The sequence below is a fragment of the Balaenoptera musculus genome, chromosome 4, assembly GCF_009873245.2.
Source record: "Balaenoptera musculus isolate JJ_BM4_2016_0621 chromosome 4, mBalMus1.pri.v3, whole genome shotgun sequence".
Taxonomy (NCBI): Eukaryota; Metazoa; Chordata; class Mammalia; order Artiodactyla; family Balaenopteridae; genus Balaenoptera; species Balaenoptera musculus.
The window spans coordinates 49678438-49698661 of NC_045788.1; the positions used below are offsets into that span (position 1 = coordinate 49678438).

The window sequence follows — 20224 nt, forward strand, 5'->3', positions numbered from 1 at the left end:
ACCCAGATAACCAATGGTGGTTTCCCAAATAAAAAAGATACTGGGCTAAATGGAATACTGGCTCTGCTCTCTTTATAAAGTTACTGCAGACAACAATGATTTCCAGATGAGTCTCAGGTACATAAAGTAATGCCTTCGTGGAACCATCGGAGTTCAGTTCTGCCACATTTGAGAAACAACGTAATATTTAAGGTAAACAAGCTAAACTGGACGTGCGTGGAGGGTGAGGGTTAGGGGAAGGAAGGATAGGAGGGATGAGAAACAGGCCATGCCTAATGACGCATGGGCATAGTTGACAGATGATCAATTCATCATTAAAACAGCACTAAGATAAAGTTAATAAAAAGCCACAAAGTAATCAGGAAGCACCTTAAGTTAGTAGTTTCTAAAAGTTCCTTGTTACTGTACATATATATCTGCCCCAAACTGTCAGTACTAACCAAATTCATTAAAAGTATGGTAATATGGGACTTCCCTGGTGGCGCAGTGGTTGAGAATCTGCCTGCCAATACAGGGGACACGGGTTCGAGCCCTGGTCTGGGAAGATCCCACATGCCGCGGAGCAACTGGGCCCATGAGCCACAATTACTGAGCGTGCGCGTCTGGAGCCTGTGCTCCGCAACAAGAGAGGCCGCGATGGTGAGAGGCCCACGCACCGCGATGAAGAGTGGTCCCCACTTGCCGCAACTAGAGAAAGCCCTCGCACAGAAACGAAGACTCAACACAGTCATAAATAAATAAATAAATAAATAAAAGAACGTGAATTTCTTAAAAAAAAAAAAAAAAAAAAGTATGGTAATATGGAGGGGGGTTGACACACACAGTAGAAAGAGAAAAGAAAAATATACTGGTAAGAATCTACAAAAACAACTCTGTGAATATTAAAAACTTTTAAAATGTACACTTTAAATGGGTGAAAATTATGGTTTGTAAATTTTATCCCAATGAAGCTACTTTTTAAAAAATCTGCCAAGACATAGGAATAGTAAGCAGAGTTGTAACAAATCAATCAACATATATCAATACTCAAAGGAAGAGCAGGTAGTTTTTCTTGATCCTATAGAGGAATAACAAGCAGCAAAAGTCATTTTTACATTTATTTTTGTTACATATAACAAAAATAGACAAACTACTACTTACAACCAAAAAGACCAGGGGAAGAAAAGACATTGTCAAAACACTTAGAGAAAGCAATCTGTCAATTCCCACCTTGAATATTGCTTTAATTCCACTGCTTTCACTACCAGAAGACTCTGCTCAGTGAGATTATTATGTTTTCACAAACACAACAGTCTCATTGGGAAGTTTCTGCCAAACTAGTATCTTTCTAAGAAATTACAAAAGTATGTATCACAAAGAGAACTATTATAAGCTCAGAAAAAGCATGCAAGTCTCAACAACTAGAGAAACAATTAGATAAAGAAAAGACAAATTCTGGATCAGTGATGATTTCCTTTTCAAGACAGGGTTCGAAAGAAAGGTACAAAAGATAGATGAAAAGTGGCAATACTCAGCACCTCATAAGCACACATGCGTTTGTGCTGGGTGCTTGTTGGGAAAGAAGCAGAGTGTAATTTTTTTAGTCTCTTAGAAAAACAAGTTAGTTCGTGCAAAGACAGAATCCTTTTGAAATCACTTCAAAAGGTAGATACCAAAGTGGAAGGCAGGTGTATGCTCAGAATATGATCCACCAGAATAGAAATTAACTATGCCCAGTCTCTGATCTCCGTTTCACCTAACCAAGCAAAACAATCCGGCTGATACAAAACAAAACAAAAACCTATCCTTCAGTTTTTGTCCTCAGAGATAACTCGCTCAAACCCAAGGAACCAAACATAACTCACTTCTGGTTTTAAGTTATAACATGTTGAATCCATGGTGACTCAGCACATTCAGGGTTTCACTTACTTAAAGTTGTCTGAAACCAGGTTAGCTTTAATATGGTTAGCCAACATAAGAAACAGCCAATGAATTAGGCACAGAATTAGGCAGGAAGAGTACTGGCCTCAGAGCCAGTTTTAGATCTAATCTCAACTTTGGGGACTTCCAAAAAACCCAATTCAATCTCTGTTGAAATTAAAGAATTGTCTTTGAATTTTTACACACCTACATGCCAGGCATATAGAAGACGTTCAAGAAATGCTTTCTGAATTATCACTATGAATAGCTAACATTTAGCAAGCACTTATTAAGTAAGTACTTCATATGCATTATATCATTTAATCATCACAATAACCCTATGAAGTAGATTTTCATATTATCTGCATGTCACAAATTCAGAAACTGCAGTTTAGAGAGGTTAGTAATGTGCCCATGTGACTCAACTGCTGAGTGGCAGAGAGAGGACTGCAGGGCCCAGGGTTCTTAATCAATGTGCACTTACGCACTACTGCCCCTCTGAACTCAACGCGGCACCGGCCAAAGTAATCGTAGTCATCAATGAACATATGAGGCTCCTCCAATTTAATGTTTGTTTTATTGCTTGCTTTTCCCCACCACCTGTCTTCCTGGGAGTATTGACTGTAAAAACCTTGGGATCCTTGTTATTCAAAACGTGGTCCATTGAGCATAGACATCACCCTGAAACTTGCTGGGAATACAGAATCTTAGCCGTATCGCAGAAACAGAATCTGTGTTTTAACAAGATACCTGGGTGATTCAGAGACATCTCAGTTTGAAAGGCACTGGTTTAGACTAGCTCCAACATGACACACGTTATGACAGGAGGAAAGAAGCTCTGAGAAGGAAAATACAACAGAAATGTTATAGTCAGAACAAAACCAGCTTGCTATGGCTGTGTCAGGACCTTAATTCACCTAGATAATGGCACACAGATATTTATAAAGGACCTATAAAGATGCCTAGGGAGTTGATGATAGAGACAATGGCTGAATCTATAGGGGGTATAACTATAGTTCCTTGCCTTCTAAAATCTCCAAACCTGTGTCTTTAGAAGCACGTATCACGTAGCAAATAAAAATACATTAAGTCTTTGGCAAATACGGAATCTCTCATGAGGTGAAGGGTAGAGCTGTGCTATGGACTGATAAGCTCAAGACTTGTATGATACCACCACCTTCGTTCACAATCCAGGAGTCACTTCTTAACAAGGCAACTTTATCCTTTTGAATGTTAACACATTTTTTGAGCCCAACACCAAAGTCAACTTAAATTTGAGTTTAAACTTGATTTAACTTTGAGCTATTTCAATATGGTTTATGGTTTTCTTTTTAAGTCACATACCTACCTACATTTCTAGTCAGAAAGTGGCCTATATTTTTAGCCAAGAAGTGCAGGACAGCAACTGTCCTCTCACAAGAGATATGAGTTATGTTGTGCTATGAATCAGAATCTAAAGAAGCATCTGAAGGACTTAATTTTTGCTCACTATTTCTTACCCATTTAAACAGAGTTATAAAACCCCAATAACTCCACATATAAAAGCCATGCATATAAGTAAAAGTTATCTTAGTGGGAAGTGAGATGTACAGTTGACCTTTTTCTTTATTCTCACTTTTAAAATAAAAAATAAATTACATTCTTTTCCAGTCGCAATTCTGTGCTTCCCAGAGCTAAGAGACTGCACTGCACACAGGTGGAAATCCGTTCTCTTCTTCATTTCTATGCTTTTAGTCATTTGAAATCTACTAGGCAGGTTCTTCTCCTTAAAGCCTTCAACTATATATTCTTGACACTTTCTACGTCCTCCCTGTCTTCATCTAGGGGGAATCAGAACAATTAGAATGGATTTCTTGCTAATTAATCATCCAGATATCTCCTAGAAGGCTTGCTTTCACCCCAATGCATCTGAAACAAGAACTGCTTTTAATTCTCAACCCATTAATTCTGTTACCATCATAAATTGTCCTTGGGATTCAGAGATTTTCTACAGGCTGCATCAAATAACCCAGGGTATTACAATGAAGGCAAGGGGAGGACTTGGGTATGCTCAGAGCCAGAGGGCAAGCGGGAAGACGAGCAAAGTTTAGGGCTGTGCGGCCCCCAAGGATTCTCACTCAGAGTTGAGTCCAGAGGCCATGGAAACAGGAAGGCACATATTAACTACAAAGAAGCACTGAAGGGGCCTGAGTCAGCCTATGATGGGGGCTCAGGGGCCTGAGGAGTCCCACGAGAGAATCAAATATACATAAGTTTCCCACAACAGACCCAAATTCCCATTCTCAATGAGGCCAGTGATGGACTATATTGAAAACCAGCTACAACTGTGCTAAACCAACCTCATAGCTGGTGGCATTGTTAATGAATACACCACTTTTGGGAATAATTTAGTAATATGTTTGTAGAGTCACAAAATACTTATAGTCTTTGATCTGGTAACCACACTCTAAAAATACGGACGTATGGAAAGCAGTTCACTGCCAAGGACAAATGCAGACATCTGCATTTAGGTTTAAACACTCACAAGTACAGGCTGGGATTGCCCGGATTGGCAGCTGTTTTGTGAAAAAGCCCCAGGGATTTGGGATGAACCAACTTCACTTTAGGGCTCCTTAGGAGGGAGCAGCAAGAATGGTGGGAGCATACACCGAAGTCAGCAGAGCTGGGTCTGAATCGGTTCTCCCTTCTACAGACTGTAGCAAGTCACTCAAATCCTTAAGCTTGGGCTCCTCATCTGCAGAATGAAGATATATTTCCTTGATTCTAAGATGTGCTTTCTGTCCCCCTTCCCCCAACACGCATTTTAACTTTTCTGAAACGGGCAGGACTATTGCATTTTATGTCTCCGTTTAATGTGATGGCATTTTCCTTCCTCTACTTCTCCCTGAAAAGCTGAAATTTAATTGATGGTGTATCTTGCCATTAACAGTGTCTTAGAATCAAGGAAATACAGTAGTAATACTGACCTCAGTACTGCTGTGAAGATTAAATAACATCACATATATAAGGCACTTTGGCACATTGCCTTGAAAATAGTGACTGTCCCCCCAAAATGGCACATGTTAACATTATTTTTTAAGAACTGATGCATTCTTAGGATACATTATCAGAAGAGCAGTACCCAGGAGAGCAGCCAATAATCCCAGCTGCTGGTCAGACTACACTTGAAGAACTGTATTCAGTCTGAGGGGCACAGAAAAACAAAGGCAAATCATGGATACTCAGAGAATAGGGACCAGGCTGGAGAAGTCTGAAAAACATGATATTACGAGGAATGGTTGAAATAAGCTGGAATTTTTAGGCTGCACAAAAATGAGAAGCCTTTTGAACATATCAAGACCTGTGGGTGCAAGTAGATGTTTCCTCTGTGGTTCCAGCAGACAGAGCTGGAACACAGGGATGGATATTCTAGACAGGCCATGTCACATCAGCATAAAGGAGAACTTTCTAACACTTTGAGCTCTCTAGGAGTGAAAGAGCCTTGGTGAATGGAGGGCTTCCTAAAACAGGAAGTGCTCCGTCAGCGCCTGGATGGCGCCGTGTCAGCACTTGCCAGAAAAGCCTCCTTCTTGGTCTCAGAGGCTGCACCCTGTGTCCACTTCAGCTTTAGAATACCACGCCTGCGTCTTCCTCCTCCAAACCCAGGCCAGACCTCAGGGGACCACTCTGAGCAGAGGTGGCCCCCTTGGCCTCCATGAGCTGGGGCTCCACCGTCTAGGGAAAAGCTAGCACAAAACCATGACACTGGCAGAAAGTGAAGGGAGGAGAGGACGGATTCACTGGGGTGTCTAGTATTGTAGCAATTCACATGGGAGGTAAAGATGCAGTTTGGATGAAGACTGACAGATTCGAACTCAGGCGGCAAGAGGCAGTACCAGCACCTGACCTACTCCATGTAGAATGTTCTTGTTCGGCCCTAAATGAATCCATTTAAGGGGCAGACCAGTTTTACAAATGACAGCAAAGCCTTGGCGAGATCCACATTTTTTCCTTCAGATGTAGGCCAGCTCCCTTCTTGCCCCAGTTACATACTTCTTCTTAAATTAACCCTCTATCCATGCTTTAGGGAATAACCTTTATCCATACTCTATGAAAAACTGCTAAGATGCCAGATTAAAACAGAAGCATAACTTTGGACTGTGTCTTCTTATCAACATTTATGAACACTGGTATTACGTTTACTATGAACTTTGTGATTCAACTACACTGTCAATGCTGCAAATGTTGTTATCTAAATCTCTCTGAGCAAAGGTGGTGGGTATCAACCTTTCCCAACGAACAAGTACCTTGTTTACATCAGGCGATTAGTGGATCCTTTTACCAGGTAAAAATGAACGGCTCAGTAACTAACTGAAGGACCTTGTCTTATTATCATAGATGCTCTCACAGATGTAAATATTCTTGCAAGCCAACTCAAATCCTCAGTAGTACATAGATGAAGTCAGAAAGAATGAAATAAAATAACTCCTACAGTTTATTATAAATGACACTAATAACAATAGGTAACATTCACTTAACACTCATGCATCAGGCACTGTGGGAGGCGTTACATATACATTATTTCATTTAATACTCATTAGAACCCTAAAAGGTAAGTACTAGTATTATGATCCTCATTCTACAGATAAGGAAATTGAGTCTTAGAGAAGTCAAGTAAGTCACTCAAGGTCCCATCTAATAAGCTGTGGTCTAACCTAACAATTTTGCAGCACAGCCTACAACAATCTCATATTAATGGATATGTACTCCCATATATTTTTAAAATTTGAATACTGAATATTTTTTATTTGAATCTTGAATACAAGGACTCCAGAAAACAAAAATAAGCCACTGAATCTAGTAAATAGGTGACAACACTGAGTTCATTTGGTCTCAATCTCACAGTTCAAGACACTGTTGAGAAGAAAGGGCCCACAGAGTAACCAGGTCACGTTCACCTAAGCAGTCTTTGAGCATCAGATTAAAATTTCTAGCTTTCTCATCCAGTGTATGATTTCATTCAATGTTCAGAATGGGCAAATCTAGAGGCAGGAAGTTAGAACAGTGGTTGCCTAGGGCTGGGTAAGGAAGAGAGGGGAGTAGGGAGAGTGGGTACAAGGTTTCCTTTAGGGGGTGCCAAAAATGTTCTAAAATTAGATTATGGTGATGGTTACACAACTCTGTAAATATGCTAAAGAATACAGAATTGTACGCTTTGAAGGGGTTAACTTTGTGATGTGCAAATTATACAATAACAATAAAGTTGTTAAAAAATAATTCCCAGGGTTCAGTATCCAGTGATCTCTAGTCACTCCTTGTGGCTGCTGTCTTCCAGAACAAACATGGAAACCAGATGTGCGTTAAGTAAGCCTTTACCCGAGAACAAAATGTTCGAATAACAATCATGAGAATAAAGACCACGCCTGTGAAGCTGGTGAGTTTTCCTTGGAAGCCATAATGAGCCTTCAGCTTCTTTCTCCAATGTCATCAGGTAAGTGCTGAATGGTATTAGCTTCTGATTTTTACCAACCCAGGAAAAATGGAAATATAATTTCATTCCTCATTACTAAAGTGTTTGTAAGTGGACAGAAAGAAATATTAAAAACAGCAGCAATAGGGGAATCAAAAGACCTCAAAAGGCCCCAAAAGACTCCAGTCAAGTCAACTAGAACCTTGTGACCTTGGGGACTCAATCATTCTGGGCTTTGGGGACCTCATCTGTAAAAGAAGGAGGAGGAAGAATGAAGTCAACTACTCCAAGGTTCTCTTCCACCTTCATTATTCCAGTCAAATCATATCTTCTAAGGACTGTCTCAGTATGTTGACTTGTCCCATTCTAAACATCAGCAACTGCCCTTGGACCAACGAAGAGTTATCAAAACATCTGGACACACTGGAAATCCATGAAAGTGTCTTTCCTGGACTGTTGTTTCAAGTATTTAAGTGAGCATCTTCCCACATCCCTTATTAAATAAACTATATATCTTATAATTTAATCAGCTATAATGTCTGATTAAGATTTTAAACCTGGTGCCTAAAAATCAAAAGGCACTTTCCTAAAATAATACATAAATGCAGCAAAATAATTGCTCTCCAAAGTAAAAATATCCTCTCCTTTATAAAGACTGATCTGCCTCAACTCTAACCTGTCACTTTGAATCTATTTTAATTTTTATTATAAAAATAATAAATTCTTCTTAAAGGAAACCTTAAATTTACAAACTATCTGAGGAAATTAAAAGCATTCGTAGAGTTACCACCTTAAATAGATTATGGGTGATGTTAACTTACTATTAAATTTTTGTATATCTTGTTTTCATTTTTCTCTCTCCATGAATAGTTTTTATGTTTTCAAATATAAGGGAATCATATTTTTAAATATTAATATGCAGAAAAGTATAAGGAGAAAATTAAAATTGCCAGAAATTCCCACCTTTAAAATAATCCCTAAACCCCAATTAACTTAAGGTGATCATCCATTCTGTTCTCTCCCTAAGCATAACACATATAGAGACAGGTATATTTTATTTTATTTTGATTTATTTATTTTTTTGATTTATTTATTTTTGGCTGCGCTGGGTCTTTGTTGCTGTGCACGGGCTTTCTCTAGTTGCGGCGAGCGGGGGCTACTCTTCTTCGCGGTGCGCAGGCTTCTCATTGCGGTGGCTTCTCTTGTTGTGGAGCACGGGCTCTAGGCACATGGGCTTGGGTAGCTGTGGCACATGGGCTCCGTTGTTGTGTCTCTCAGGCTCAGTAGTTGTGGCACATGGGCTTCGTTGCTCCACGGCATGCGGGATCTTCCCGGACCAAGGTTTGAACCCATGTCCCCTGCATTGGCAGGCGGATTTTTAACCACTGCACCACCCGGGAAGTCCCAGGACAGGAATATTTTAAACATAACCAAGTACGTGATGCACAAATAGTTTAATATCCAGTGTTTTATCTTAAATATTTATCATCACCATTTCCTCCAATTATAGTTTTTCTTAAGTAAAATTGTAGTAGTTGCATAATGATCCATTATGCAGTTTTCTTCTAGTGTATATTTTGATTATTTCCAACTTTTCATGACAATAAATAACACTTCAATGAGTATTTCTGTAGTTAAAGCTTTTGCACTCCTACCTGGAAAATTCCAATCTATTGCCCTATTCCTTTTGTGATTTCCTCTATTGGTTTTAGGAAGAGAAAGTGCTTCCCCATCCAAATAATAAAATCGTTTGATTTCTTTTCTTCTTTCTTTTTTTTAAAAATATAACTCCTAAACCTATGGACTGTATTTTTACCTATTTTTAAAGATTCCAACCTTATTTGTCACATGTTTAAGTTCTGGCCAAATCTAGAGTAAGTTATTTGCCCCACATTTTCAAATGCACATTTATGTTTTTAAAGGAAATACCTGTCTCATATTCCTGGCTCTCCACTAAGCCTCAGAAAGCCTTCAGGACTGACAAAATAACCAGAGCTTTGATTATCAGCAGGAAATCATACTGGGCAGGAATGAAGAGGACACTCATACAGGCCAAATTAAAGCTAAACAATCAAAAGGTCCAAGTTCGAGCCTTAGTAGTTTTATCATTTTAGCCTTAAAAAGTCTCAAAAGTTCCAAGATTAGCTTGTGTACTTAAAAGACAGTTTTCAACTGTGGGCTTATTCGCCACGTGGACTGGTCACCACTGATCTCATTTACTGACCATGAGTAAGCTCTACATCCTGCCACTGGTCACTGGGTCTTGCCACTGGTCCCCAGCAGAACACGTGAGAAAGCAGAGTACAAGCTCACCCGCACAAACACCCAGTAGGAAAAGGACACAAAGGACATGCCTTACTGGTTGACAGTGGGTCAACAGAAGCATCTTTGAGTAGGCAGAGCAGCACAGATATCAGTATTTACATGGTTGCTTCACATTAATAATAAAGACTGGATTGTATTTCCCAAAGACATCAACCCCTCATACCATTGTTTCCCCACCACAGCACCCCTCTGAGGCACAATACTGTTACTGCTGACCAGCTGCTATGACTTGGGACAAATTATGTAACTTCCCTGGGACAGTTTCATCAACTGTAAAATGGAGATAATAAAGACAATTGACCCCTTAGGGTTGTTGTGAGGATTAAATGAGAGGCTTCGAACAGGGACTGCCTTTAGGAAACGCTTTTTGAGTGTTAGTTGTTATTATTACTATTACCACTCCCTCTACTACTCCTGCCACAGGTACTAATATCTTCAACCCCAGAAATGCCAGAAGGTCAAACTTCAATTGGCTTCTTCAGAAGGAACCAAGGAACTGGTGAAGTCTACGGTCAGATCAGCCCTGGGAGTAGAGTCTGTCCTCAGCCTTTGCAATCCCTCTGGGAAGTTAGTACGCACTGTCATTATTAAAATAGTTCACTTCTGCGGTGGGCGGCACCACAGTCTCCCTGGCTTTCTGCCCCACTTTCTGATATGTAAGCACAAGACCCTTGCACATCGGCACCTTCAGTGAGCAGGGTCAGGAGCAAGAACTCAGCGGGTTAGGCATGAAAAAGGCAGGGGTGGCTGTACATGATGAATCTGACAAGGCCAGAAACTGCAAATCAAGAACCGACAGCTCCCCAAACAGGCACCTCGAAGATGAAGACTGTGGGCAGGAAATGAGAGTGATCTGGGGTGTGAATGGAACCAGACAATAGGTGAACATTTATCATAAAGGTTCAGCAGTCAGAAAACCCACTCCTGACATCATGATTCCTCCTGGTTATTCATTTCTTTCCTCTAAGTCCTTACGTTCTACTGACATTTAACCTTCCTGATGTTTCGAGGGTGGGCCAATTCATGTTGAAATAATGGATCATCAACTATGTTCATAACCATCTGAGATTTATGAGGCATCAAGGGTACTTTTGACTGTTAACAAGAAAGCATGTTGGATAAAAATTAATCGGCTCAAAGCTTAACCTGATATGGAATGGGAGAAATGTCCATCTCTACTTGATTTTAGCCAAAAAGCAGAGATGTCACAAAACTAAACCAGTCTGGCAAGATGAGAACAAAACTGCAATGTGTGTGCCAAGCCTGGAATCAGGAATAAGATTTGCTTCCATCCCAAATTATAGATTTTGAGCACTTTATTGTACAGTCTTTTTTTTCCCCCTCATGTTTGGAGGAAGCTTATTGTAATGAATATCCTTTGGGAAAACCCTAAAATCTGGTTTTTAAGGAGTTTCCCCTCTTACTCTATCCTTTGCCACACTGTTTATTTCTGTTTCTAATCAGTACTGTTCTGTTATCATCTGTAGAAGAAAAGGCTGCAAAGCACTTGGGAACACAGAAACTGAGACCTACCAGACCTAAATGAGCTTTAGGTGAGCTTTTTAAGACTTTTATCCATGCCAGCTAAGCGCAAACAAGTAATCAACAAGTAAAATGTCTTAACACAGTCCTTTAAATCATTGAGGAGCTACACTCAGATTGACAGAAGTCTTCTTTAAAATTTTAAGTTAATAGCATTTAATAATTAATAATAGCACATATGCAGTACTAGCATATATTAAGCAAGTCACAGCAATCTCTGCTCTTTTTTTTTTGGATTTACTATTGAAGAAAATATCTGCGGAGGCAGGGGTAATAATACAGCTGTACAATTGTGTCTTGAGGGGGATAAAGTACAGTCAATTTTGCAATCCTGAGATAGCATGCAGCCATAACTTTGCAACTTCAGCCTCAGCAGAGATAGGACTGGGATCTTTAAACTTTAGCAAATCACCTCAAAGATTTCTTTAAGTACCTATTTCTGTCTCCCTTCTCCCTCAATTTTATATTTTTAAACACAGGAGAACCTGAGAGAACAGACCCTTTCTGAAACACTGTATTTCCCAGCGGGGGAAAAAAGAGGAGACTCAAATGGCAGTAACAGAAGCATATTAGCATATTTTAAAACACCCATACTGGGACTTCCCTGGTGGCACAGTGGTTAAGAATCCACCTGGCAGTGCAGGGGACACAGGTTAGAGCCCTGGTCTGGGAAGATCCCACATACCGTGGAGCAACTAAGCCCATGTGCCACAACTACTGAGCCTACACTCTAGAGCCCATGAACCACAACTACTGAGCCCACGAGCCACAACTACTGAAGCCCACACGCCTAGAGCCCGTGATCCACAACAAGAGAAGCCACCGCAATGAGAAGCCCACCCATCACAACTAGAGAAGGCCCACGCACAGCAAAAAAGACCCAATGCAGCCAAAAACAAATAAATAAATAAATAAATTTATAAAAAAAAAAAACACCAGCGCTTACCTTGAACGAAAGCATACATAAAGTAACATAAAAGCCAATATATTTCATAAAGTGTTGCAAACTTGAAAACATCATCAAATCGAACTATGTACTCTTGTGAAACAATTTCATGCTGGATTGCTTTGGTGACAAGTAAACAAAGGTAAAATCGCTCTCTAGATGTCGAAGTTAAGGAAGATATTCTCTTGATACTTCGCTCTATTGACTTAATTTCATTTCAATACCGTTAGCGATCCTTTCATTGTCTTACAAGGCACACTCCGTTTCGACAGTCATATTTACTCCTAGAGGAATCACTTAAGAATAAAAACAGGGGCTTCCCTGGTGGCGCAGTGGTTGAGAATCTGCCTGCTAATGCAGGGCACACGGGTTCAAGCCCTGGTCTGGGAAGATCCCACATGCCGCTGAGCAGCTGGGCCCGTGAGCCACAACTACTGAGCCTGCGCGTCTGGAGCCTGTGCTCCGCAACGGGAGAGGCCGCGACAGTGAGAGGCCCGCGCACCGCGATGAAGAGTGGCCCCCGCTTGCCGCAACTAGAGAAAGCCCTCGCACAGAAACGAAGACCCAACACAGCCATAAATTAATAAATAAACAAATGTGGAGTTTAAAAAAAAAAAAAAGAATAAAAACAGTGATGACTGGGCTTTCCTGGTGGCGCAGTGGTTGAGAATCTGCCTGCCAACGCAGGGGACACGGGTTCGAGCCCTGGTCTGGGAAGATCCCACATGCCGCGGAGCAACTGGGCCCGTGAGCCACAACTACTGAGCCTGCGCGTCTGGAGCCTGTGCTCCGCAACAAGAGAGGCCGCGATAGTGAGAGGCCCGCGCACCGCGATGAAGAGTGGCCCCCGCTTGCCGCAACTAGAGAAAGCCCTCGCACAGAAATGAAGACCCAACACAGCCATAAAATAAATAAATAAATAAAATTAAAAAAAAACAAAAACAAAAAAAAAACAGTGATGACTAAGGAAGGGATTCAGTCCAGCTTGATCCACCTGTACACTCTGCCCACGTCAACTGTTATGCAGGTATTTTCTGAGGCATTCTAGGAAAATGTCAGACTTTTCAAAAAGAAAATTAAAATCATATTCTGGTTCCTTGTAACTATAAGCAGTAGGCCCCAGAGAAAACCATGCATCAGGCAAGCACGCACAGGGTGCGAAGGACGACACCACTGGCTGGGGCACTACACACTGCTGTCTTGTGCTCCATAAAGTAAAATCAACCATGTATAAAATCACAGTTATTCCTAGAAGATATAATGGGAAGACACAAAGAAAGGAATTCTGAAAAAGGAATTGAAAATGCATATGAACAGGTACAAATCTCTAGACTGCACATCCAACACATAAATGTCATTTCTTCTTGGCTTCCACCTGCACTTAATATTGTCCAGCAATGCATACATTACAAGGAGAACCATAACCCCCAGACCTCCGTAGGATCGACGAACTCACATTATTTTCTAAAAGAACGCAGCAACAGCACAAATGCTATGCTGACTGTCATGTCATCGCCCGGTGAGGACAGAAAGAAAATCTGACACATGCAGCAGAAAGTTCAAAACCTTATTTACTAACCTGGTGCCCCTGTGAAAGTAGTCGCTTCATATTGCTTTAAAGAAAGAATCCTTACTATGAAATTAATCTCCAAAGCAGCTGATAACCGACAGGGGAAAAAAAACCTGACTACCCCGAGAGAATCCACAGACACGGGGAAAGCAGTCTGTTCCCAAGCCCCGTTTTTGGCCAACTCCCCAAAGGCCACTTAAGTCATAGCCAAGCCCACAAAGCACTTTAGCCTATAAGCTTTAGTAATGAACTTGAAACCACTCCCATATGTTAAATTGACACTGGGCTGCTGTGAGAAATAAAACTCACATACAGAATGAGCTAAGGCTTCAGGCTTCATTTTTGTACTTGCTACCCAAGAAAACTGTAACACACCAGCTGAAACAAAGAGCGCTCTCACTCCCTTCTTGCCCCTCAGATGCTGTATTAAAGTGACGCATTCATTCTAAACAAGAGGAATACAGTCTGCCCTCCACTAGCGCCATGAAATGAGTTGTATATTGTTGTCCAAATTGGTGGTGGTGGTGATGGAACATATAGCACTATAATTTCACGTTGGCTAAGAGGGACCACATGAAATTATTGCTTCTGAGAACCAAAGGCACACACTATCACTATTTCTAGATTTTTAAAATACATTAAATAAGCATAAAACCTCATTAATCACTAAAGTCTAAAAATTAAGTTCAAGAGGAAAACTTATGAAAGAATCTTCTAATTCTGATTCTGACCTAGTGTCTGTAACTGTGAAAATCACTCATAATTCAATTTCACCATCTACAGTTAGGTTATATTATAAAATAAAAAAGTTTTTTGGTGGTTTTGTAGTTTTTTATAGTTTAAACTGGGACTTAATATGACTCACAATGGTTTCAAAGTAAGAAATTTATTTTTCATTCTAGAAAAATGTAATTGATAATTTAAGGCATTTGTATCTTAAAAAAAAAATGTTCCAGTACATCGCTTAAGAATAAAAACCCATGCGCTGCTTTTTAACATGAAGTGTTCACAGTTATACACAATTTTCCCCTAATTTTCAATGCCAAGAGCAGTTTTAATTCTTGTTTCCATGATTTCTATCTTATTTAAATAAGACCTATTTAACATAATGGTCAAGGTTACCAAATTTAATGTTTCTTCTGAGCCATAAAGATGGGACCAAATATTCCAAGGAAAACTTGATTCACTTGTTGCCAAGTAGATCTACATGTACTTACGGTAAAATTCAAGTTACTCAAAACCTATGAAACAGAAGTCATTAGCATATTAGCTCAACAAGATCAGGAATGAAAAGCCCTGAAACTCCCTCAGATCTAACACTCACCCTGCTGGCCTTTTCTACCCACTCCCAGGGTCAGGGCTGAACAGTTTCTCCAGGGGTCGCTTCAGAATGACGGGGCAAGACAGCCACCTCAGTGAGAAAACCAGCCTCAAGCCCCGGCCCATGCCTTACAAAGGAGCCAGTACCCCACCTGGTGGCAAAACCTAGAAAAGGCTGAAACAGTTAAACCTCAGGGGAAATATTGCTTCAATGATGAAAGAAAAAGGGAAGAAAAGGATCAGTTATAAGAGCACATTAATGTCACAAACAATGTGCGGTAGGAATCATGAAAAGTTACTTCCCACAGAGCACAATATTTATAGAGGATATGAAAACACTCATGCAAAAAAAAAGTAATTACATTCAAAACCATCTTTTTTTTTTTTTTTTTTTTAAAGATTTTATTTATTTATTTGTTTATTTTTGACTGTGTTGGGTCTTCGGTTCGTGCGAGGGCTTTCTCTAGTTGCGGCAAGCGGGGGCCACTCCTCATCGCGGTGCGGGGACCGCTCTTCATCGCGGTGCGCGGGCCTTTCACTATTGCGGCCCCTCCCGTTGCGGGGCACAGGCTCCAGACGCGCAGGCTCAGTAGTTGTGGCTCACGGGCCCAGCTGCTCCGTGGCATGTGGGATCTTCCCAGACCAGGGCTCGAACCCGTGTCCCCTGCATTAGCAGGCAGATTCTCAACCACTGCGCCACCAGGGAAGCCCCAAAACCATCTTTTTATGTGGACCATATGATGATATGCATTCCCAGAGAAATCCTCTGATAAATAATATTGATCTCTCTTCTACCCAAAAGGCTGCAAGAAAAAATCCTGTGAGATCAACATAATCTCTGAAATGGAAGAACCATGGATAAATCCCCAACTCAACTAGCTAACTGCTGGTGGGATGGTGTCTCCATCATTCTGTTAAGAGGTTGTATCCCCAGGAGTCTTCCTACCTTTCTTTCAAAAAGTATTTCCTTTTGTCTCACATAAATTATTTCTGCTAAAATCAACGTTCTGATATCAACCTCAATGGAGATGAAGAACAGTTAAATATTGGGTTTCGAATTACACAACAGTCTTTAATAAAACTCCAGCAAAAATAAAAGTATAGTAGCATGTGACTTTTAAACGAGCCCAAGCCACATTAATGAAACTATAATAATAATAGCTGATATTTAAGCTCTCAGTATAAGCTAGGCATGGTTCTAAAGGGCTTCAGGAGATTAACTCATTTATATCACACAAATCCATTATTATGCCAGTTTCACAGATGAGAAAACTGAGGCATCTAAAGGGTAAGTATCTTGCCAAGATCAAACAGCTAGTGGCGGAGCTGGGATTAGAACCCAGGTCACTGGGCTCTGAAGTCAGCACTGCTAACCACATACTTTGATAATGCTGTCCTCCCGAGTGCACACCACTGGTGAAACCCTGCCAGACTCTGCTCAAATGCAAGGGAGCAAGAGTTGGCTGGACGAGAACCGCTCTATGGACAGTCCTCATGACGGCACAGGCTGGGAAAGGCTGCCAGCCAAGCAGCCGCAGAACTGAGACCTGGAGGCCATGAGGCAGGTAAGGGATCCCCAGGCAGAAGGCACTCACTCTGTCTGCCAAGGAAAAGGGGGAAGTGGGGAGTGGGCCACTGGAGGGACCATAGGGAGCTTGGTGAGGCTGGGGGACCGACAGAAGAAAACTTTGCGAGGGAGGCAGGAGTCCTCCGATGTCACATTATGGAGGTAAAGAGACATCACGAAGACATTTTAAACCACAGTGTGTACATGTTGGAAAGAGAAGTAAGAAGGAACTAAGCCCTGTAGGGTAAGCAGAAATTTAGAAGACGTTGCAGGTAAAGAAAAGGGCAGACCAGTGCTTTAAAATGTACAAGTCTACACTTCCATAAACGTTATCAAGGAGGCTAGGGTGGTAATCCTGGCCACAGCAGCGCTCACTTACTTGCTCAAGCTAGGTTTGGGGCCTGAGCCGTGTGGAGGTTGTTAGTGCTACCAACAGAACAGGGAACACAGGAGGAAGGGCAGGCTGGCGGGAGGAGCAGGGGTGGGACGGACAAGCCGAGGAGTTGGCTTTTGGAGGCCGAGTGTGAGGTCCTGTGGGTCGTCCAGGGTGGATGTGCAGTGGGCTGCAGGACATAACAGGTCTGGTGCTCCTGTCCCCTGCATGGACGGGAGGTACACATCTAGGGTGACAGCAGCTGGAGGGCAGCAGCGGGGCACACAGCGTTAAGAGGAAAGGGTGAAGTTTTAAGGCAAGGGGTATCTGAGGATTTCAGAGAGGATTCAGGACATGGGTAGGGAAATTTTTTGTTTTAATGTTTACTCACCTTTAACTGAAATTTAGCATTCCCTTCAATTACAAATGTAGGCAATAATTCACAGTAAAATTAGGCGTAACTGTGACTTGTCACAAGTAGAAATCAAAGATATCTTCATATCACAGTACAGTATTGCAAGTATCTCAAAGTATCGTTTCCACTCATTACTACCCCAAAATTACAGTAGTTATTAAATCTGCCACTAGCTCTTGGTAGGTAGTGCATTAATAAAGGGTGGATATTATTATATTATTACTTTTTTGGTATACTGATAACTGTATATCAGTCTAATTGGTTTCCCTGGTAACCCTATGCATACTAATTTTCATGTCTGATATTTTCGCTGTAAGAATCTTTACTGCAAGCAGTTCTGCTGCACAGCTAATTGGCCACAAGACAATTTTGCCGTAAAAGATGAAATAATGAAACTAAAATAACATAGGGGCATTAAAAAGGACATAACGAAGCATGAAAAACTAATAACAAAAATTTTAAAATCTCTTCTTAGTGAAAGTAATGATACTTCCTTTCTCAAAGTCAGTCATTAAGGATTCAGGATCTCATGTTGGACATAAGTTCTTCACGGTATAAAAAAAAAATCTGCTGTAAGGCTCTTCAGATTTCCCTGGAAGTAAACCGAACACACAAGGGATGCTGCTATTTATCTATAGGTCACGTATATAAACGTATATGTAAAGTAGTACATATCTGGACTACATTTATATGTTCCATGACAGTCCTTATATTTCACCAAATCATCTAAGCCAGTTTCTATGCCAAATACGAAAATTTTGTCTACATCATGTTCTCCACTATCAAATAGCAAGAAAATTTCACCATTTTCATAAAACTTATCAAGAATCATGTAACCATTTCTTTCTGGGAGATGAGAAGCTTGATTCTTCCTTTGCCTCCAACTTCTAATACTGCATGATAAACTTGGTAAAGACGGCATTACAAAACAAGCTGTTGTATCTAAATGAGCTAAAGAATTGATAATGAATGCTTAGACTGTCGTGTATTACTAGCTGCCTCTTTTATATTTGCCATAGTTCGGTAAACTTGCTTCTGACGGGATAGAGGGATGACTGTACTCACCGAAGAATTTGCAAACTGTTATGCTATTTTCTGGTATAGTATGCAGTCTGGCTTTACACTCTCTTATTTCACACTTCAGTAAGTTTTCTTTTCACCGTATTTTCTATCAAGTTGCTATAACGTAGTCGAAACCAACGTGTCGCCTAGTTATTTTATCTTTGACGGCAAAATTGCCTTACGGCCAGTTGTGCAATGAGACTGCTTTACGGCAAAGATGTTTACGGCGAAAATATCTAGAACCTCTAATTTTATTCGTTTAAATGTATGCATTTAACTTAATGCATTAAACATTATTCTGAAAAGGGATTCATTAGCGTCACTAGAATGCCAAAGGGGGTCCATGCACACACACAAAAAACCAAAGAACGTCTGATTTAAGGGGAGGGGGGAGAAAAACGCAGGAAGACACTTAAAGGAATACAGGGCGCAGTGGTTGAGACTCTGCCTGCCAGTGCGGGGGACGCGGGTTCGGGCCCTAGTCTGGGAGGATCCCACGTGCCGCGGAGCAGCTGAGCCCGTGAGCCACAATTACTGAGCCTGCGCGTCTGGAGCCTGTGCTCCGCAACAAGAGAGGCCGCGACGGTGAGAGGCCCGCGCACCGCGATGAGGAAGGGCCCCCGCTTGCCGCGGCTGGAGGGGGCCCTCGCACAGAAACGGAGACCCTACACAGCCAAAAATAAAATAATTAAAAAAAAAAAAAAAAAAAAAAGGAATACAGAAAAGGGGAGACCGAGTATGAGATGACCTGGTTTCAAACCCAGGACTTCTGATTTGTGTTCTTTCCTCCACCAACCATAGAACCCCTTCATTTGTGTCAACAAAGTTCTTTCACAGGTATCAGCTCACTGTCTCATCACAATGACCCAGGGTAGGAAAAGGCAGGCGACGCCAACCTGCCTGAAACCTCAGAGAAGCCGCTGTCCGAGAAGACACCACTCCCTGGGCCAGTCCCAGGCGTGGAACCTGGCATCTGCCGCGCCCCCCTACGGCGCCGCCGAGCCGTAGTCCTGAGCACAGAAGAGGCGACGACGAGTCGAGCCCTCATATCACATTAGCTAGAACCTGATCAGGAGAGGACAGAAGAGTGAGTGCAGAGCCTGACGAGTAGATCCTGCTTCTCTTCAGGCTTCCGTTTGCAGGGAGGACTAACAATTTATTTGGATGTTTTGCTCAAAATTCTTTTATTTAGTTCTGATTCTTGAACGGGGTGAATTACAGGACTTACAGTATTTCAACTGTTTGATTTTCCTTTGGCTATAATCAGAACACAAGCCTATACTTAAGCAATTAGTTTGAAATTAGATAAACAGGCTGAAACAATGCGCTCTCTGTTCTCTCCGGGCTGTGCCCACCGACGGGCGTTCATTATTTAATCTGTGTCAGAGCCGTGTTGCCAGGGCTCTGTTAACGACAACGTGGCTTATTGTCTTCACATCCATTCCCTGTTCTGCCACATCTGTCATGGCTCATATCTATATTTTATCTTTTTTGTTTTATTTTGATTCTCTTACAGGGTCATTTTCTTAACTACTACAAATTGCTCTGACATCTATTCTAACGCAGCAAAAGGTAACATTTATTTTTTAACTTCTTGATAACAAAAAACTTAAGGGACACAAGGACACTCTTTTAGATTGCTGCAAATTTACACAAAATTATATCATTAAAGCAAGTTTTATCTCGTGGTTGGCTAGATAACCTATCTTTTTTTTTTCAAAAATCTGATCTGTTCACAGGTTACTCTGCCCTCTTT

The 20224-nt window shown here is 41.2% G+C and overlaps 1 protein-coding gene across 3 annotated transcripts in view; it reads right to left on the bottom strand.

Moving 5' to 3' along the window:
* The window catches only part of PLD1 (phospholipase D1), a 212905-nt gene that overhangs the window by 141374 nt on the left and 51307 nt on the right, over positions 1-20224 (bottom strand). Inside the window, exon 1 of one of the 3 annotated variants that reach the window (XM_036850658.1) lies at positions 15056-15098. The exons of 1 other annotated variant lie outside the window; for it this stretch is intronic. The gene's annotated coding sequence lies outside the window, so the exon portion shown is untranslated. Of the gene's footprint in view, positions 1-13740; positions 13879-15055; positions 15099-20224 lie in introns of those variants that run through there. One more of the 3 variants, XM_036850656.1, reaches the window with a different exon arrangement.